This window comes from Littorina saxatilis, linkage group LG12 (assembly GCF_037325665.1).
Source record: "Littorina saxatilis isolate snail1 linkage group LG12, US_GU_Lsax_2.0, whole genome shotgun sequence".
Lineage (NCBI taxonomy): Eukaryota > Metazoa > Mollusca > Gastropoda > Littorinimorpha > Littorinidae > Littorina > Littorina saxatilis.
This window is the reverse complement of record NC_090256.1, coordinates 77,973,337-77,991,232: the sequence shown is the minus strand read 5'-3', so window position 1 is coordinate 77,991,232 and position 17,896 is coordinate 77,973,337. Positions and strand designations below refer to the sequence as shown.

General features: G+C 40.1%; 1 protein-coding gene across 2 annotated transcripts in view; it reads right to left on the bottom strand.

Annotated features, from left to right (window-relative positions):
* LOC138982839 (alpha-1,6-mannosyl-glycoprotein 2-beta-N-acetylglucosaminyltransferase-like) overlaps window positions 1-7,727 on the bottom strand; it is a 43,290-nt gene extending 35,563 nt beyond the window's left edge. Inside the window, exon 1 of one of the 2 annotated variants that reach the window (XR_011460990.1) lies at window positions 7,571-7,727. The gene's annotated coding sequence lies outside the window, so the exon portion shown is untranslated. The remainder of the gene's footprint in view (window positions 1-7,570) is intronic. The other variant, XM_070356203.1, reaches the window with a different exon arrangement.
* Window positions 7,728-17,896: the final 10,169 nt, after the last annotated feature.

The window sequence follows — 17,896 nt, the reverse complement described above, 5'->3', positions numbered from 1 at the left end:
TTGAAGAAGAACCAATCACAGATCTCTTTCGCCGCGATGTCAAAGTTCAGGTCAAAGTTCACTGTTGTCTGCTCAAATTTGCGAGACAAACCTCTTCAAACTTTGTTCGTGGACAAAATTGGAAGTCGGGACCTAGCGGAATCGATTTCCTGGGTCACGTTGGCATAGCAACCGAAGGAGAAGGCACAAATCCGCGCGGTTTGGTCACAGGAATCGAAAAACCACCGAAAACCCTACCAGTATTATATAGTAGATTACTGTATGGCCCCATTGTCCGCACAAAGAAGCATAGCAATCACAAACTTAAAACCTCAATAAATTAGTCAGTGAACCAATCAATCATTCAGAATCAGACAATAGATAACAAGAAGAGCAAACGCTCGATCGAGTCACTTTCGCAGTTCTGAATATTATATGAGGCATCAGATGGACAGGAAGAAATTGCTATTCACAACACAATGAGTCACGTTCACATAAAATTTGAGCCCGGTCACTTTTATAGTTTCCGAGAAAAGCCCAACGTTAAGTTGTGTGTTGCCGAACAGAAAAGGCTAGTTATCTCCCTTGTTTTTCTGATAACGTTCGTAAAAGGCTACAGATGTAAATACTTTGATGTAAAGAATAATCCTACAAAGTTTCAATCACATCCGATGAACTTTGTCAAAGATATAAAATGTCTAATTTTTCCTTTGACGCTGACCTGTGACCTTGAAAAAGGTCAAAGGTCAACGAAACCATCGTTAAAGTGTAGAGGTCATTGGAGGTCACGACTAAACAAAATATGAGCCCGATCGCTTTGATAGTTTCCGAGAAAAGTTTGTCAAAGATATAAAATGTCTAATTTTTCCTTTGACGCTGACCTGTGACCTTGAAAAAGGTCAAAGGTCAACGAAACCATCGTTAAAGTGTAGAGGTCATTGGAGGTCACGACTAAACAAAATATGAGCCCGATCGCTTTGATAGTTTCCGAGAAAAGTCCAACGTTAAGGTGGTGTCTACGGACGGCCGGCCGGACGGCCGGCCGGACGGCCGGACAGACTAACACTGACCGATTACATAGAGTCACTTTTTCTCAAGTGACTCAAAAACCACAAATAACCAATAAATAAATGGAGGGAAAAAGGCAGTGAGACAATGCAGTGAGTATTTGCCACAATAATCCCCCAGCACATACATTGTATTTATGGTGCTGGACCAGTAACACAAGACATCAAAATGTTCAGTCACACTAGGCTAGCTGCCACACAAAAATCGTTATGCAACCATCTGGCAAGATAATGTACATCATACCATGCTCTGAACTGCTTGAAATAAAATATACAAAGATAGGGTCTATTCATATTGGTCAATATTCTGTCAGAGTTGTCAGATGCGCATGGCCCGATGAGCAACTTAATAAACCACAAATGTTGTCTTCAACACAGCAATTTGAGCCTGCTGTTTTGTGAATAGCATAAAAATTGACAACCAGACGCATGATAAAATTAAAACCATTACAATCTGCATTTTGCTCAATGTAGATTTTATAAACATTTACACGGACACTGTACTATAATATAATTATACTGTAATTGGACCGAATGATGTTGAAGAATGAAGTTGCTTTTATGTAAATGCTACTGCTGTTCTAAATTTCAAGATTTTGTAACAAAACAAGCCTGACAGTTCAAAAGGAGCTTATAGTTAAGTTCAGACAACAGGATGTGTGCATATATCCTTTTGACACACTCTGTAAAATGATGCCTTTTCCAAATATAATATATATTAAACAGTTATCCAATTTGTTCCCATGAGTCTGCTTGCCCCAGATTGACTTGTCCTATTTACAGTTACATCAGGGTATGAGTTAGCCTTCATTTCTAATGTAGCTGCATATATTTGCACTATTGCTTCATGTCAATCTGACCACCCTTAATGTTTAACAAATGGGCTGGTACTGCACTAATGTAGCTCAATTTGAGGTACCTTGATAATTGGTTTTTGTATCTGTTTTGTAACACTTTTTTTCAGGGGATTGTATTTATTTTTGGTGAATTGATTTCTGGTATGCTTACCAGAAATCGATTTGACCATTATCAAATGAAGGACTTTTTCATGAATCATTGAATGCATATTGATCATAAAAACTACAAAGATTCATGACAAACCAGTTCCTCCACCAAGCCTCACACACTACCACTCCATGATATATGCCTTCATGTCACACAGTACTGTTCTAGATGTGAACGTCTGCCATTTGCACGTATGAAATATATATGCTGAAAAGGAATTTTACTGATAAGGCCCTGCCGAGGAGTAACTCTAATGTTTAAAAGTATAAGACACAGTGAAGACCTAATCTGCACAACAACCAGATATTTGCACTAAAAATTGTCAAAACTTGTTTCTTCCCCTTCAGACAGAATATCAATGCACTGGTCCGTCTTGGGCAAAACCAGTTACGGTGAAATTAAATCAGTGAAAAGTAAAAAAAATATCTTTGTGCAAGTTTTACTTATGGCTTCATTATAACTGATTCAGTATACCAGGTTGTTTGTTTTTCCTAAAATGCACAAGATCACATTGACAGCAATGCCAGTTGCAACGCCAGTTTGCACCATCGGTGACCCAAGTCGGTTTGCATTGTTGGTCACAGAGGGAGTCGGTGATTGAAAAATTGATGATGATGAGTGCTAGATTTATGGTTGTTCAAGCTGTTCTGTTTCGGTTTTCACATTTTGATTAACTTAAATATATTCAGTCATCATGTTTAATTAAGGTGAGCCTAACTTTCATAGTTCGCCTGTTGTAAACATTAAGCCTGTAAAATGTAATTGTTCTGTCTGGAGAGCGCGGCACATTGCTGTCGACTTTGACCTACTCTTGAGTTTGAACACCAAATATTGGATATATCTAACGCAGTAGGCATAATTCCCTTGCAGTTGCATAAACATTACGATCATAGTTCATACCCTTTTCTGCTCCCTTGATCTTCACCATGTCCCCAGCGTCTCAACGTCTTTTTGTGTCTACACTTTTACTGGAGTGGATATTTCTTGCTGAACATCGGTTCACACAGGTATAGCCGACGACAATTAAAACAGCCCTTTCAATCACTTCTACTAGAGGATTCAGTTATTCATCGAATCAATGCACTTTGAGCCAAAGCAAATAAGAAAACAGATAGTCTAACGTTTGATTTTATTTGTTGGTAACACTTTTGATATTGATTTTGCCATTGGGATGGATCTAAGTGAGCTCCAAGCTACGACAACTTTTCCAGAGTTATGTACCTTGACAAACAAAGTCAATTTCAGATTGAATATCAGTTGCCTGCTGAATATCAGCTGTAACTGCGATTACTCCCTTTCTCTCTGTTCAGTTCTGTATTGCTAGTCGTCTCTTGTGTAAAATGTTTGGATCTGAATCGCAAATCGTTCTGCATGCCTTTGGGCTAAGCGGCCAGCGAATGATCTCAACTCCTCTCTATAAACCCATGCAAAATGTGCATATCGTTTGTTGTATTCTTTATTTCTTCAAGTTCAATATTGGGTGCTGAATAAACCATGAGAGCTGCTGTGTGGTTTATGTGTGCTAAAGAGCCATTCAAGTGATTTGAGAGTGGAATTTATTGATTTAATGTTACCCACTGGCTATACACACTCGGAGTGTATACAGGAGTCAGAATCGCGTTAACCTCCGGTCGTGAAGCAAATTTGACATTCGACACGGCTTTGTGATAGGAATGCAGAGCAGTTGATAATAAGACTAGAGTTTAAAGAAACGAAAACAATATGATGATGCACTGCCTTTGCTGTAACGTAGATAACATTTTTTGCGTGTACTGAAAAGACCAGCAGTGAACCGCATCAACACTCAGAGCGTCATTCGACGCCATTTTGCGAAGGCTCGCTTCACTTTCGATTCATGGTATCACAGTACGCTGGGGACAAACACAGACAAAAACACGGTGGGAACAAACACAGACAAAAACAAACACACACACACAAAACGGATGCTACACGGCAGTTTATTGTCGGAGTTTGGGACACACTCGGAGTGTGTATCGACCTCGAAACGGTTGTATACTCATGAATGTACATTATTTGCCAACCCTCGACACTCCAAAAAAGAGATAGCGGAAGTCCATACGTCAGACTGATTTTTCATTGGCTACTTCCTAACAACTTTTTAGGGGGCATTTCATTGGCTACAGATTTGTAACAGAGCTTTTCATTGTCGGAGTGTATACAGACTCTTCGATCCTGTATATGTTACAGGCATTAAGTGAAACCAGGCATTACGCGTAATGCCTGAAATGTTCAGGCATTACGTGTAATGCCTGTGACCACTAGGCATTACACGTAATGCCTAAAAATACCAGGCATTACACGTAATGCCTGAAATTTGACTCAAAATTACGCTTATTGCCTGAAGCAATTCAGGCAATACACATTACCTCTTGGATGACAGTGAGAACATTTTTTTTATGACAAAGTGTTGACAAAATGTCATGGTGTGAATATAGTAACTGACATTCAATCAAGTGAGCTTTGAAATGAATGCACATTTTATTGTGCGATTATGAGTGATGGTTCGTAATGCAAAATAATGTATTTCTGACATAGTGTTCACCACAGTTTGAATTTCACGTAAGAATGAGTGCATGCCACAATGGAAAGCCGAGGTCCAATATTTCGAGTCGAGTTTTCACCAGTTGCTTATTCGTCACCATGGAGGATAATGAAAAAGAACAATTGTTTACTCGACGTTTGTTTGAACATTATGAAAAGGACGGCAGAAAGTTGCTCCCGAGTGTACTTCAGAACAATCGAAGAAGTAAAAACTGCCTTCCAGAAAACGACAAAGTCACGTCATGAGTACCATCTCTTGGGAAAGAAAGTGATGTACGTGTGGTGTTTGTCAAAAACAGATTTGAGTGTTGGTATTCAGCTCTACGTCTATCGTGAAACAATACTGAAACCGGGTTATCTCCAATGCTGTCTCTGATAGAGTAATTGACACATAATTATAATGTCAAAGGGAGGTAACAAGTCGCGTAAGGCGAACTTACATTTAGTCAAGCTGTGGAACTCACAGACTTAAACTGAACGCACTGCATTTTTTCACAATGACCGTAGCCCGCCGCTAGTGCAAAAGGCAGTGAAAGTGACGAGCCTGTTAAGCGCGGTAGCGGTTGCTCTGTGCTGCATAGCACGCTTTACTGTACCTCTCTTCGTTTTAACTTTCTGAGCGTGTTTTTAATCCAAACATATCATATCTATATGTTTTTGGAATCAGGAACCGACAAGAAATAAAATGAAATTGTTTTTAAAACGATTTCGGAAAATTAATTTTAATCATAATTTTTATATTTTTAATTTTCAGAGCTTGTTTTCAATCCGAACATAAAATATTCATATGTTTTTGGAATCAGAACATGATGAAGAATAAAATAAAAGTAACTTTGGATCGTTTTATAAAAAGATAATTACAATTTTCATATTTTTAATGATCAAAGTCATTAATTAATTTGTAAGCCTCCATGCTGAAATGCAATACCAAAGTCCAGCCTTCGTCGAAGATTGCTTGGCCAAAATGTAAATCAATTTGATTTAAAAATGAAGGTGTGACAGTGCCGCCTCAACTTTTACAAAAAGCCGGATATGACGTCATAAAAGACATTTATCGAAAAAAAGAAAAAAACGTCTGGGGATATCCCAGGAACTCTCATGTAAAATGTCATAAAGATCGGTCCAGTAGTTTACTCTGAATCGCTCTACACACACACACACACACACACACACACACACACACACACACTCACACATACACACACACATTACGACCCTCGTCTCGATTCCCCCTCTATGTTTAAACATTTAGTCAAAACTTGACTAAATGTAAAAAAGGCTTAGTACACTGACTGTATCGTTCTTGCTGGAACAAAAACAGCTAATAAGAAAATTGTGTTGTGTTATCTCACATACCGGGGCTGTTAAATAAGCTACGATATCAAATTATTATTAATGTTCGCTTGAGAAACACTGTGTAAACGGGGTTTTTTTTCTCATAAAGGAGATTTGTTATTATTATTCGACGTAAGTTGTTCACGATCTTTAGTAGTTTGAATGTAGCGCTCGGGTACATTGACATGCTGTTGTTGTTTTAGCAAAATGAATGCAATCTGGACCCTGTCCTACGTGAACCCCACTTTACACATCTTTGTGCGCAGAGTGTCAGAAGAAGAAGAAACGAGCGAGAGTCAAAGGTGTTGTTGCTCGACCGATTCTATCAAACAGGTTTCAGGCATTACGTGTAATGCCTGGCAATGCTTTTCAGGCATTACACGTAATGCCTGGTATTTTTAGGCATTACGTGTAATGCCTAGTGGTCACCGGCATTACGCGTAATGCCTGAACATTTCAGGCATTACGCGTAATGCCTGGTTTCACTTAATGCCTGTAACATATACACTCGGAGTGCGTATAGCTTTTGCCTTAATGTTATTGAATGCTAAATTGCGAGTGTGTTGCATCAGGTAAGTAATGCTGTTTTAGTGAAAATGTGTCAATTGTCATTGTTTTGTAAATCTGTGAGGCGGACTTGGTCTTTTAAACAGAGACATGTGCGAGTCAGGTACATAATTTACAATTTTGAAGTTCATATTGCATTGGCTGTTCAATTAAGTAACGTCTTGTGGCGCGTGTTTGCGCACATTCACATGTGGCGATTGTTTAGTTGACAGATGTGTTTGACCACCTGGCCTCCATGTGACATATAAACTGGTGCTGAAATACACACCTGGAAGAACTCAGCATTGGGTTTCATCAAAAGCACACACACTTGACTCTGCTTTGGCGGGGTCACCGTTAATACATCACAGTACCAGACTAGCACAAGTCCAACCAGATACCACAACTTACAGATGATCAGTTTTCAAAAGTGCATGTTCTCTTCTTCACCTTGTCATTTGGGTTTAGTTTTTCTTTCTGTTTTTTTATATTTTTTTTATCCTTTTCTTCCTTTCAGTATGGGGCTGGGGGTGGTGGGCAACCTTTCTGATCTCTTCAGGCTCATTTACCTTGAAACTATTTTGAACTCCCACTCCTTGAGTCTTTACGTCTGCTTTTGAAGGTCTGCCTATGTCTATTTGTCTGTCAAGACAGCTTGTCTTAAATGCTTGTCCTGAGGATGAAAGGTGTGCATAGCCTTGAGGCATGTGAACCCTCGGCGTTTAAACTCACACTGAGGCACAACTTCCTTCAACCTACCGGTGGGTTGGACATGTATGTGTTACACTTACAGAGTTTTACCTTACATGCAAACTGTGCATATATATGTACCGGGTCTGTTTAAACCTGTAATTCTAACTAACGAACAACTCACTGCAATCACAAAATACCTTCTTTTTAGTTCGTAAGTGCCAATCAGTGAAGGAAGAAGGCTATGTTTTGTTATTGTTGACGAAGATCCACAGAGCGCCGTTTCTTTCAAAGCGCAGGTCTTAAAAGACTTCCCATTCGGGCTCTAACGGAGTATAAAAATCACACACAACAAAGTAATTTGCCACCAAAGAAGATAATCTTACCATTCTTGTTTGCCGTCACGCCTAGCAGAATTTATCAAAGCTGGCGTCGTCGCCATGTTTTCACCCTTCCTGTTGTGTCATTACAAAACACGGAATGCACAAAAGTTGTCAAAACGAAACACGTATTTTAACCAAACCGCATTTCTTTACGCATAGAAGGTGCAATGAGACAGATCAACAGTGATATTGTCCTTGCTGACAGGCATACACAAATTTAAACATATTTTTCATAGCGCTTCTTTTGCATTTCCGATCGGTCATCATACCGCCTTGCAGTCACACCTACCCGGCATAGGCGCGCGAATGTGCATGTTTACACAGACGACCAGCAGCTTGTGTCTTCTTTGCTTGAGCGGCTTGGAACACATAAAAAGTGCAGATTTGGGCAGTATTTTCGCGCATAAACCAAGTCATGTCCGTTATAGGTCCCTAGTGCTCGTCAGTGTGGACAGAAATCCCGTTGAGTCAGTCAGTCACTAAGTCAGAATAAGTTTTAGCCTTGGCCGCAACAAGCTCAGTGATTATAATAACAAGTCGCGTAAAGCGAAATTACTACATTTAGTCAAACTGTGGAACTCACAGAATGAAACTGAACGCACTGCATTTTTTCACAATGACCGTAGTCCGCCGCTAGGGCAAAAGGCAGTGAAAGTGACGAGCCTGTTTAGCGCGATAGCAGTTGCACTGTGCTGCATAGCACGCTTTACTGTACCTCTCTTCGTTTTAACTTTCTGAGCGTGTTTTTAATCCAAACATATCATATCTATATGTTTTTGGAATCAGGAACCGACAAGGAATAAGATGAAATTGTTTTTAAAACGATTTCGGAAATTTAATTTTAATCATAATTTTTATATTTTTAATTTTCAGAGCTTGTTTTTAATCCGAATATAACATATTTATATGTTTTTGGAATCAGAACATGATAAAGAATAAAATAAAAGTAATTTTGGATCATTTTATAAAAAAAATAATTTTAATTACAATTTTCAGATTTTTAATGACCAAAGTCATTAATTAATTTTTAAGCCTCCATGCTGAAATGCAATACCGAAGTCCGGCCTTCGTCGAAGATTGCTTGGCCAAAATGTCAATCAATTTGATTGAAAAATGAAGGTGTGACAGTGCCGCCTCAACTTTTACAAAAAGCCGGATATGACGTCATGAGACATTTATGGAAAATAAGAAAAAAAAGTCTGGGGATATCATACCCAAGAACTCTCACGTAAAATTTTATAAAGATCGGTCCAGTAGTTTACTCTGAATCGCTCTACACACACACGCACAGACAGACAGACAGACAGACAGACACACACACACACACACACACAGACAGACAGACAGACACACACGCACACACACATACACCACGACCCTCGTCTCGTTATGTTAAAACATTTAGTCACAACTTGACTAAATGTAAAACAAGTCGCGTAAGGCGAAAATACAACATTTAGTTAAGCTTAGTCGAACTCACAGAATGAAACTGAACGCATTGCATTTTTTCCGCAAGACCGTACACTCGTAGCATCGTCTGTCCACCGCTCGTGGCAAAGGCAGTGAAATTAACAATCCAGAAAAGCGCGGTAGTGGTTGCGCTGAGGAGGATAGCACGCTTTTCTATATCTCTATTCTTTTTAACTCTCTGAATGTGTTTTTAATCCAAACATATCATATCTATATGTTTTTGGAATCAGGAACGGACAAGGAATACGATGAAATTGTTTTTGAATCGATTTCAAAAATTTAATTTTAATCATAATTTTTATAATTTTAATTTTCAGAGCTTGTTTTTAATCCGAATATAACATGATTATATGTTTTTGGAATCAGAAAATGATGAAGAACACGACAAACGTAATTTTGGATCGTTTTATAAAAAAATAATTTTAATTACAATTTTCAGATTTTTAATGACCAAAGTCATTAATCAATTTTAAGCCACCAAGCTGAAATGCAATACCAAAGTCCGGCCTTCGTCGAAGATTGCTTGGCCAAAATGTCAATCAATTGTATTGAAAAATGAGGTTGTGACAGTGCCGCCTCAACGTTTACAAAATGCCGGATATGACGTCATCAAAGACATTTATAAAAAAAATGAAAAAAATGTCTGGGCATATCATACCCAGGAACTCTCACTTTCATGAAGATCGCTCCAGTAGTTTTCTCTGAATCGCTCTACACACACACACACAGACACACACACACACACACACACACAATTACACCACGACCCTCGTCTCGATTCCCCCCTCTATGTTAAAACATTTAGTCAAAACTTGACTAAATGTAAAAAGTAAGCTCTACCTGAAGGAAAAGCAAATTGTTTGGGGTGAAATTTAAGAGATATCGGAACAAGAGGAAAAGTAATCTGCTGCCGTCACTCACTTGTCTTCCACACGCAAGCGCCTGCCATTTAAACATGCTTCAACTGTTCGAACAGAAACTTGCGTAAATCACTAAATGCATCATTGTATCATCTGGCTAACTGAATTCAGAGTAATTCAAGCTTTAAAACATCGGGCCTTACCCAACATTCATCCCTGGGCCTTATTCACATGCAAACATTTCTTCTTATAGAAAACTAACAAACAGAAACGTACACAAACAAGCGCCTCAACTTTTACAAAAAGCCGGATATGACGTCATAAAAGACATTTATCGAAAAAATGAAAAAAACGTCTGGGGATATCATACCCAGGAACTCTCATGTAAAATTTCATAAAGATCGGTCCAGTAGTTTACTCTGAATCGCTCTACACACACACACGCACAGACACACACACACACACACACACACACACACATACACCACACACACTTGTATACACCACGACCCTCGTCTCGATTCCCCCTCCATGTTAAAACATTTTAGTCAAAACTTGACTAAATGCAAAAACATACATACAAGCTAACATAACATAACAGAGAGAGAGAGAGAGAGAGAGAGAGAACTCAGAATGGTTTATTATATTGAGGCCACAGAGAGGGGCAGAGAGAGAGAGACAGACGGTCAGAAAGCGAGCGAGTGAGCAAGATTGAGAGAGAGATAGACTGCAAGACACACATACACACACACACACACTGAAACAGACACACACACACATACACAGACATACATATACACACACAAACCAGAAGGAGTGAGAGCGAGAGAAAAAATGAGAAAGAGAGAGTCGTCAGTAAGTAGTGGTACTGACACGTAGTGATAATGACACGTAGCGCTAAAAGATGTAGTGCTGTCGACACGTAGTGACAATGAACGAATGAAAGTGACTCATAGACAAATTATTTGTAGCACTAATCAACGTAGCGATAGCGGCACGTAGCACAAATGACACGTAGGACAAATGACACGTAGCACAAATGACGTAGCGCTAGCGATACGCACCCCAGAGTTGTCGGTCGCGGATTTCGCGTCGTTGCAGATTGTATTCTTCTTCTTCTTAGTGATAGGTAGCCAACATCAGCATGGTGATGAATCTGCTACGCTTGGGTGATGGTGGTTCCGGTCTATTGCTTGGTCAGGGGTGAAGTTCAGGGGGGGGGGGGGGGGAGGTTGGGGGTAGGGGGGGGGGGGGAGGGATGATGGGTCAGTGGAGAGTTGCCAGCCTGGCCTGAAAGGATGCCAGGGATGGCGCTGTGGCAGTTTCTACAGGCAGGCGGTTCCACTCTGGAATGGTGCGCGGGAAGAATGTTTTCTGCCTGTAGGCTGTCCTGGAGTGGGGGATTTCGTAGGACAGAGCGTGGGTCTGCCTGGTCGTGCACTTGGGTGGTCTTGGCTTTGGTGCGTGGTTACTCTTCACTGCGACAAGGTCGTGGTGGACTTTGTAGAAAGTTGTTAGTCTCGCTCGCCTCCGTCTGCTCTCAAGCGTAGGCCACTCAAGGTCTTCGAGCATGTTGTTGACGCTGGAGGTCTGGCGGAAGCGATGCGACACCCATCTGGCTGCTCTTCTTTGGACCTTTTCGAGAGAGGCACTGTCTTCAGCGGTGTGTGGGTCCCATACTGGGCTGGCATACTCTAGGATGGGTCGTACTAGTGCCTTGTATGCAGCCGCCTTGACCTTCTTGTTGCTGAGCTTGATGTTGCGTCTAGCAAAGCCAAGTGCTCTGTTCGCCTTGGTGGTGATGTTGGCGATGTGGGTGTTCCACTTCAGGTCTTTGGTCAGGGTGACGCCGAGGTACTTGGCCTGGGTCTCCTCCTGGAGTTTCTGGCCGTGGAGCTGGTACTCGTATGGTAGGGTGGTACGGCGTCGGGTCATGTGTACTGTGTTGCATTTGGCAGGATGGAATGCCATCTTCCACTTCTGTTCCCAGGACGCCAGTCTGTCGAGGTCTGTTTGGAGGTTTTCTTGGTCCGCTGTTGTCTTGACGTCAGCGTGGCACGCTGTGTCGTCGGCGAAAAGTCGCGCAGTCGAGGTCAGGTTTGACGGGAGATCGTTTATGTACAGCATCGTTGTGAGTACTAGCATCAAGTTTCACACATTTTTATCGTTTCAACCTGTAAATAAAAGTGTGTTCTTGTGGATCCAATCAACAGTCTTTTGTTGAATCTATTCAGAAAACTTTAAAATGCGTTTTTGCACGCGTCTCCGCGCATTTGTGGCAACCCCGACAGCGGGTGCTGCCCTTTTAAACTCTAATCGAAAATACTTTTGATTGATCTTTCGCGCGATGCCGCCGTAGTAGAGAGATTTACATCACCCAATTATCGCTCTCGTGTTTTTCTCTCCAAGTCCGTGAATCCCCCCCTCCCTCTCTATTGTTAAACGATTTGGAGGTCAGGCGTCACATTATCGATGACGGTCTGCTAGCTGCCAGAGCGCGCTTCCAAACAGACGGTGGAGATTCGGGAGTAGTTGAGGCGAAATCAGGGAGAGAGAGAGAGAGAGAGAGAGAGTTTGTTTGTTTGTTTGTTTGTTTATTTGTTGCTTAACGTCCAGCCGACTACGCAGAGCCATATCAGGACGAGGAAGGGGGGAATGAAGGGGGCCACTTGTCAAGCGATTCCTGTTTACAAATGCACTAACCCATTACTTGTGTCCCAGCAGGCTTTAGTAAAACTAAATTAATACCTACTGGAAGATTACCAGTTTCCAGTATGTTAAAATAGGCTTAACCTATCTACTGCTGGACTTACATCAGAACACTAACAGATTAAACTATACATGAATCGCGAGACAAGCGGCAAGAGAAGAGATTTTTGGAAAAAATACAGGTGAATGAGCAAGAAGGCAGAAAAAAGAAAAGAATTCATGAAGAAAAAGAGAGCATGACAGGAAAGAGGAACCAAAAATCTACCTAACAGCAAACTAGAAAGCTCCTGCGGTTCCAAAAACAGGAGGGGCCTTTAATTTCATAACCGCAGTGCCCCACTGCGGGAAGAGAGAGAGAGAGAGAGAGACACGTGTGCGTGGGTGTATGTGTGTGCATGCGCGCGAGTGCGGGCCTGCGTGAGTGTTTGAATGTCGGTATTGAATTGTTAAAACAGCTCGCTCGCTCTCAGTCTCAGTCTCTCTCTCTCTCACACACACACATACGCACACACAGCCTGGTTTGGAATTCTACTAGATGCGGAACGGGTGTGTCTCGACCCCATTTTAAGGTCAGCACTTGTTTTAATTCAAAATGAACAAAATCGTATAAAGAAAATCAGAAAATTGCTTTACGCTTCTGCTGTATCTTCAGAGACTTTTGAAATAAACAAATCCAGCAAAATAAGCCTGGTTAAAAGAACTTACAAAGAAAATGCACATTCTGTTGCTAAAAAAAAAGAGCATGTACAGGGTGACCCCCCAAAATGCTAAATAACTTCTACATGTGTTCAGCGCCATTATTTCATATCTGGTGTACATTAAAGGCACAGTAAGCCTCCCGTAAACCATCACAGATACTGTCAGGCTTTTACACACAGTACAAACACCCTTCCATTTGAACGCTCACCGAACGGGAACATCCTACGTAAAGAGTTAGCAATTTTCAAAGAATTAATTTTGCGGATTGTCTGTCAGACAATCGGACGGTGCTTTTTTGCGCTTAATTCTGACCTAACTTTTGAAATCTAAATAATAAATTGACAGCTTGTTACACAAACATTCTTAAAGCCATATGTACTCGATGACTATACACGCTAATTGCTTTACCAACAGCTGGAGACAGACTAAATTAAGTTCCCTGCAAAATATTGTGGTCTAGGACCCCTTAAATGTTGAGATATTTGAATTTTCATTTTGATCTGGATCGTCCTATTTATAGATTTGGCAACACATGTAACGTTGATGCAAGGGAGAGAACACCGCGGCTTTGTTGACATCCTCACTTTTTCAGAGGCTAGAACAAGCTGTAATGCATGTATTATGGTCCGCGCATGGTGACGTATCGTCATTATATGGTCTTATGGTGCGTTTGACATCGATTGTGGGCAAACTACACTTTGTAAACACGGGAGTGCGTTAGTATGCCTTTAAATCATAAAAGAAATCTTTTTTCATCAAGACAAGATCAGAACAATATGAAGTTTTGAAAGTTTAAGAAAAGATAGTCCGGAAGCAAGGTCGTGGTTCTCGTAGCAGACGACGCTGCCTGGCGCCAGTTCCTCTGAACCGTTAACCGCCACTGCTCAGCCATGCCTTAGCGTCCATGTTGGACAAGATATATGAACAAAACAGACTGATTTGGATGCAGATGTGATTGTTCTGTCTAATGACATGCTAAACATGTTTCGTTTTAGCAATTTTTTGTCAATTTTAACGCGGGAACCTTGATTTTGCGAAGGTTATTTGCGAAGGTTACTTGTCTGTGTTGTAGGTTCCACTGTATCGACACTACGTCATGTAAACTCAATTTGTTTACTGAATAAGTTAGGGGAATAAACGGCCTTTCCAGTCATATAATTGGTTTTACTATAAACGGCCTCATCAGAAAGATCTGCCCTCAAACGCATCTGTAAAGTTTTTTTATGACGAGTAGTGTAGATACTATAGAACATTCATCTTTTTTGAAACTGTTTTGCAAATTTCTTAAATATGGTTATTCCAAGATATGTTATTATCAATCATTACACCTACAACTTTGTGATTTTGTACTTGTGTAATAGTTTTATTTTTTATTTTGAGAGGCCGTAAATTCAGTTTTTTGCGCTTTTGCCTCGCTGTTTATAACATTTACTTTGTTTTATCAGAATCTAATGAATTGTGGTGAAGTTCAGACCATTTTAGTAGTTGGTCAATGTTGTTCTGAAGACTTTTTGACATGGTGTCTACATTTCGATGGCTGGTTAATGAAATCAAATGCCTTGTCAAAATCGATGAACAGAGCAGTACAGAACTGATCATTAATGCAACCCAACCAGTGATCAAAGAAATGTATTAGTGCAATATGAAAAGACTGATTTGTCCTAAATCATGATTGTTTAGGCTGAAGTAAGTCAACTTTATCAAAGTGTAGGAGATGTTTGAGAGAGAAAGAGAGAGATGCCTTTGTCTTTAAAGGCAGTGTCACAGTAAGCCTCCCGTAAACCATCACAGATATTGTCAGGCTTTTACACACAGTACAAACACCCTTCCATTTAAACACTTACCGCTTGAGAACATCCCAGGTGCCCTCCGTAAAGAGCGAGCAATTTTCAAAGAATTTATTTTTGCGTGGTTTATCTTACCCCTGAGCCATCGTGAACCCTTGTGATCCAGTTTCCTTTATTCACAATGTAGTCGTCAGTTTGTAATTTGAATGCGACTCACTGTAAGCTTATCTGCAATAGCACGTTATTATGTACCTCTGAATCTAAACGAAACAAACGGCTGTGATTCACAAGAACTCTAGCGATGGCTTTTGACTGTTCAGAGGAACTGGCGATAGGCATAAACTGTCATCTGCTACGAGAACCACGACCTTGCGTGACCCTGCTTGCGGGCTTTTCTTTTTTCAAACTTTCATTACTTCGAATTGTACTGATGTTGTCTTGATGAAAAAAGAATTCTTTTATGATTTAAGAATGTTTGTGTAACAAGCTGTCAATTTATTATTCAGATTTTAAAAGTTAGGTCTAGTGCCAAAACGCACTACGGTCCGATTTTGTTATCAGACAATCCGCAAAATTAATTCTTTGAAAATTGCTTGCTCTTTACGTAGGGCATCTAGGATGTTCCCGTTCGGTGAGCGCTCAAATGGAAGGGTGTTTGTACTGTGTGTAAAAGCCTGACAGTATCTGTGATGGTTTACGGGAGGCGTACTGTGCCTTTAAATTCCACATAATACAGGAAATTACAACACATGCACAGAGGATGGAACTAATATAACTTACTCAGACAGGTAAACACACACATGTGAAATAGATTGCATTATGAACACAAGGAGAAACAGAAATAAACACACAATCAGAAGAAGACAATACATTTTGTGAAACATTTATTACAGAAATAAACATGAGGCCATGCATCACTGGATGCAATACCATCTCGTTCAACAGAGCAACAAAAATAATCAAAATGACTTGCATGAGCATGACCATAATACTGGGTAATGGTTTTGAGGCATGGACACATTTCCAATCTGCCATTAAGGCCAAAAAAAAAAAAAAGGTCTGTTTACGGTAACATAGGCCAAAAAAATAGGGTCGGTAGGTCGGGATTTTTTTTTTTCCCCCCCCCAAAAACCATACTTTTACGGGTTTTTTTTTCTTTTCCCAAATGCCAAAAAAAAAGTCTAGGGTCGTGCGAAAAAAATAGGGTCGGTCGGGTTACCGTAAACAGACTATTTTTTTTTGTGTGCCTAATCTCAGATGTGTCAGCATCCCCTTAACAAGAAGAGCAAACGCTCGATCGAGTCACTTTCGCAGTTCTGAATATTATATGAGGCATCAGATGGACAGGAAGAAATTGCTATTCACAACACAATGAGTCACGTTCACATAAAATTTGAGCCCGGTCACTTTTATAGTTTCCGAGAAAAGCCCAACGTTAAGTTGTGTGTTGCCGAACAGAAAAGGCTAGTTATCTCCCTTGTTTTTCTGATAACGTTCGTAAAAGGCTACAGATGTAAATACTTTGATGTAAAGAATAATCCTACAAAGTTTCAATCACATCCGATGAACTTTGTCAAAGATATAAAATGTCTAATTTTTCCTTTGACGCTGACCTGTGACCTTGAAAAAGGTCAAAGGTCAACGAAACCATCGTTAAAGTGTAGAGGTCATTGGAGGTCACGACTAAACAAAATATGAGCCCGATCGCTTTGATAGTTTCCGAGAAAAGTCCAACGTTAAGGTGGTGTCTACGGACGGCCGGCCGGACAGACTAACACTGACCGATTACATAGAGTCACTTTTTCTCAAGTGACTCAAAAATCTACAAGAACTATGTGCAACATTGATCAGCAAATACTTCATTTACTGTTTGACAGAAAATGCATACATCACGTCAAATCATCATCTGCATCCAAGGTTTTATGTGGGTAAGTTTATGGATGATCAAATTTGGTCACTCATCAATGTTTCTTCCGTTACCAGTATTGTGAATGTGCACACACACGTTACGCAAAAAAATCAAAATGTCAGATGACACTGTACCAACACCATACCGCTCAACAACAACAGAAAAGAGCGCACACACACACACGCTTTTTACATTTAGTCAAGTTATGACTAAATGTTTTAACATCGAGGGGGGAATCGAGACGAGGGTCGTGGTGTATGTGCGTGTGTGTGTCTGTGTGTGTGTGTGTGTGTGTGTAGAGCGATTCAGACTAAACTACTGGACCGATCTTTATGAAATTTGACATGAGAGTTCCTGGGTATGAAATCCCCGAACGTTTTTTTCATTTTTTTGATAAATGTCTTTGATGACGTCATATCCGGCTTTTCGTGAAAGTTGAGGCGGCACTGTCACGCTCTCATTTTTCAACCAAATTGATTGAAATTTTGGTCAAGCAATCTTCGACGAAGCCCGGACTTCGGTATTGCATTTCAGCTTGGTGGCTTAAAAATTAATTAATGACTTTGGTCATTAAAAATCTGAAAATTGTAAAAAAAAATAAAAATTTATAAAACGATCCAAATTTACGTTCATCTTATTCTCCATCATTTTCTGATTCCAAAAACATATAAATATGTTATATTTGGATTAAAAACAAGCTCTGAAAATTAAATATATAAAAATTATTATCAAAATTAAATTGTCGAAATCAATTTAAAAACACTTTCATCTTATTCCTTGTCGGTTCCTGATTCCAAAAACATATAGATATGATATGTTTGGATTAAAAACACGCTCAGAAAGTTAAAACAAAGAGAGGTACAGAAAAGCGTGCTATCCTTCTTAGCGCAACTAC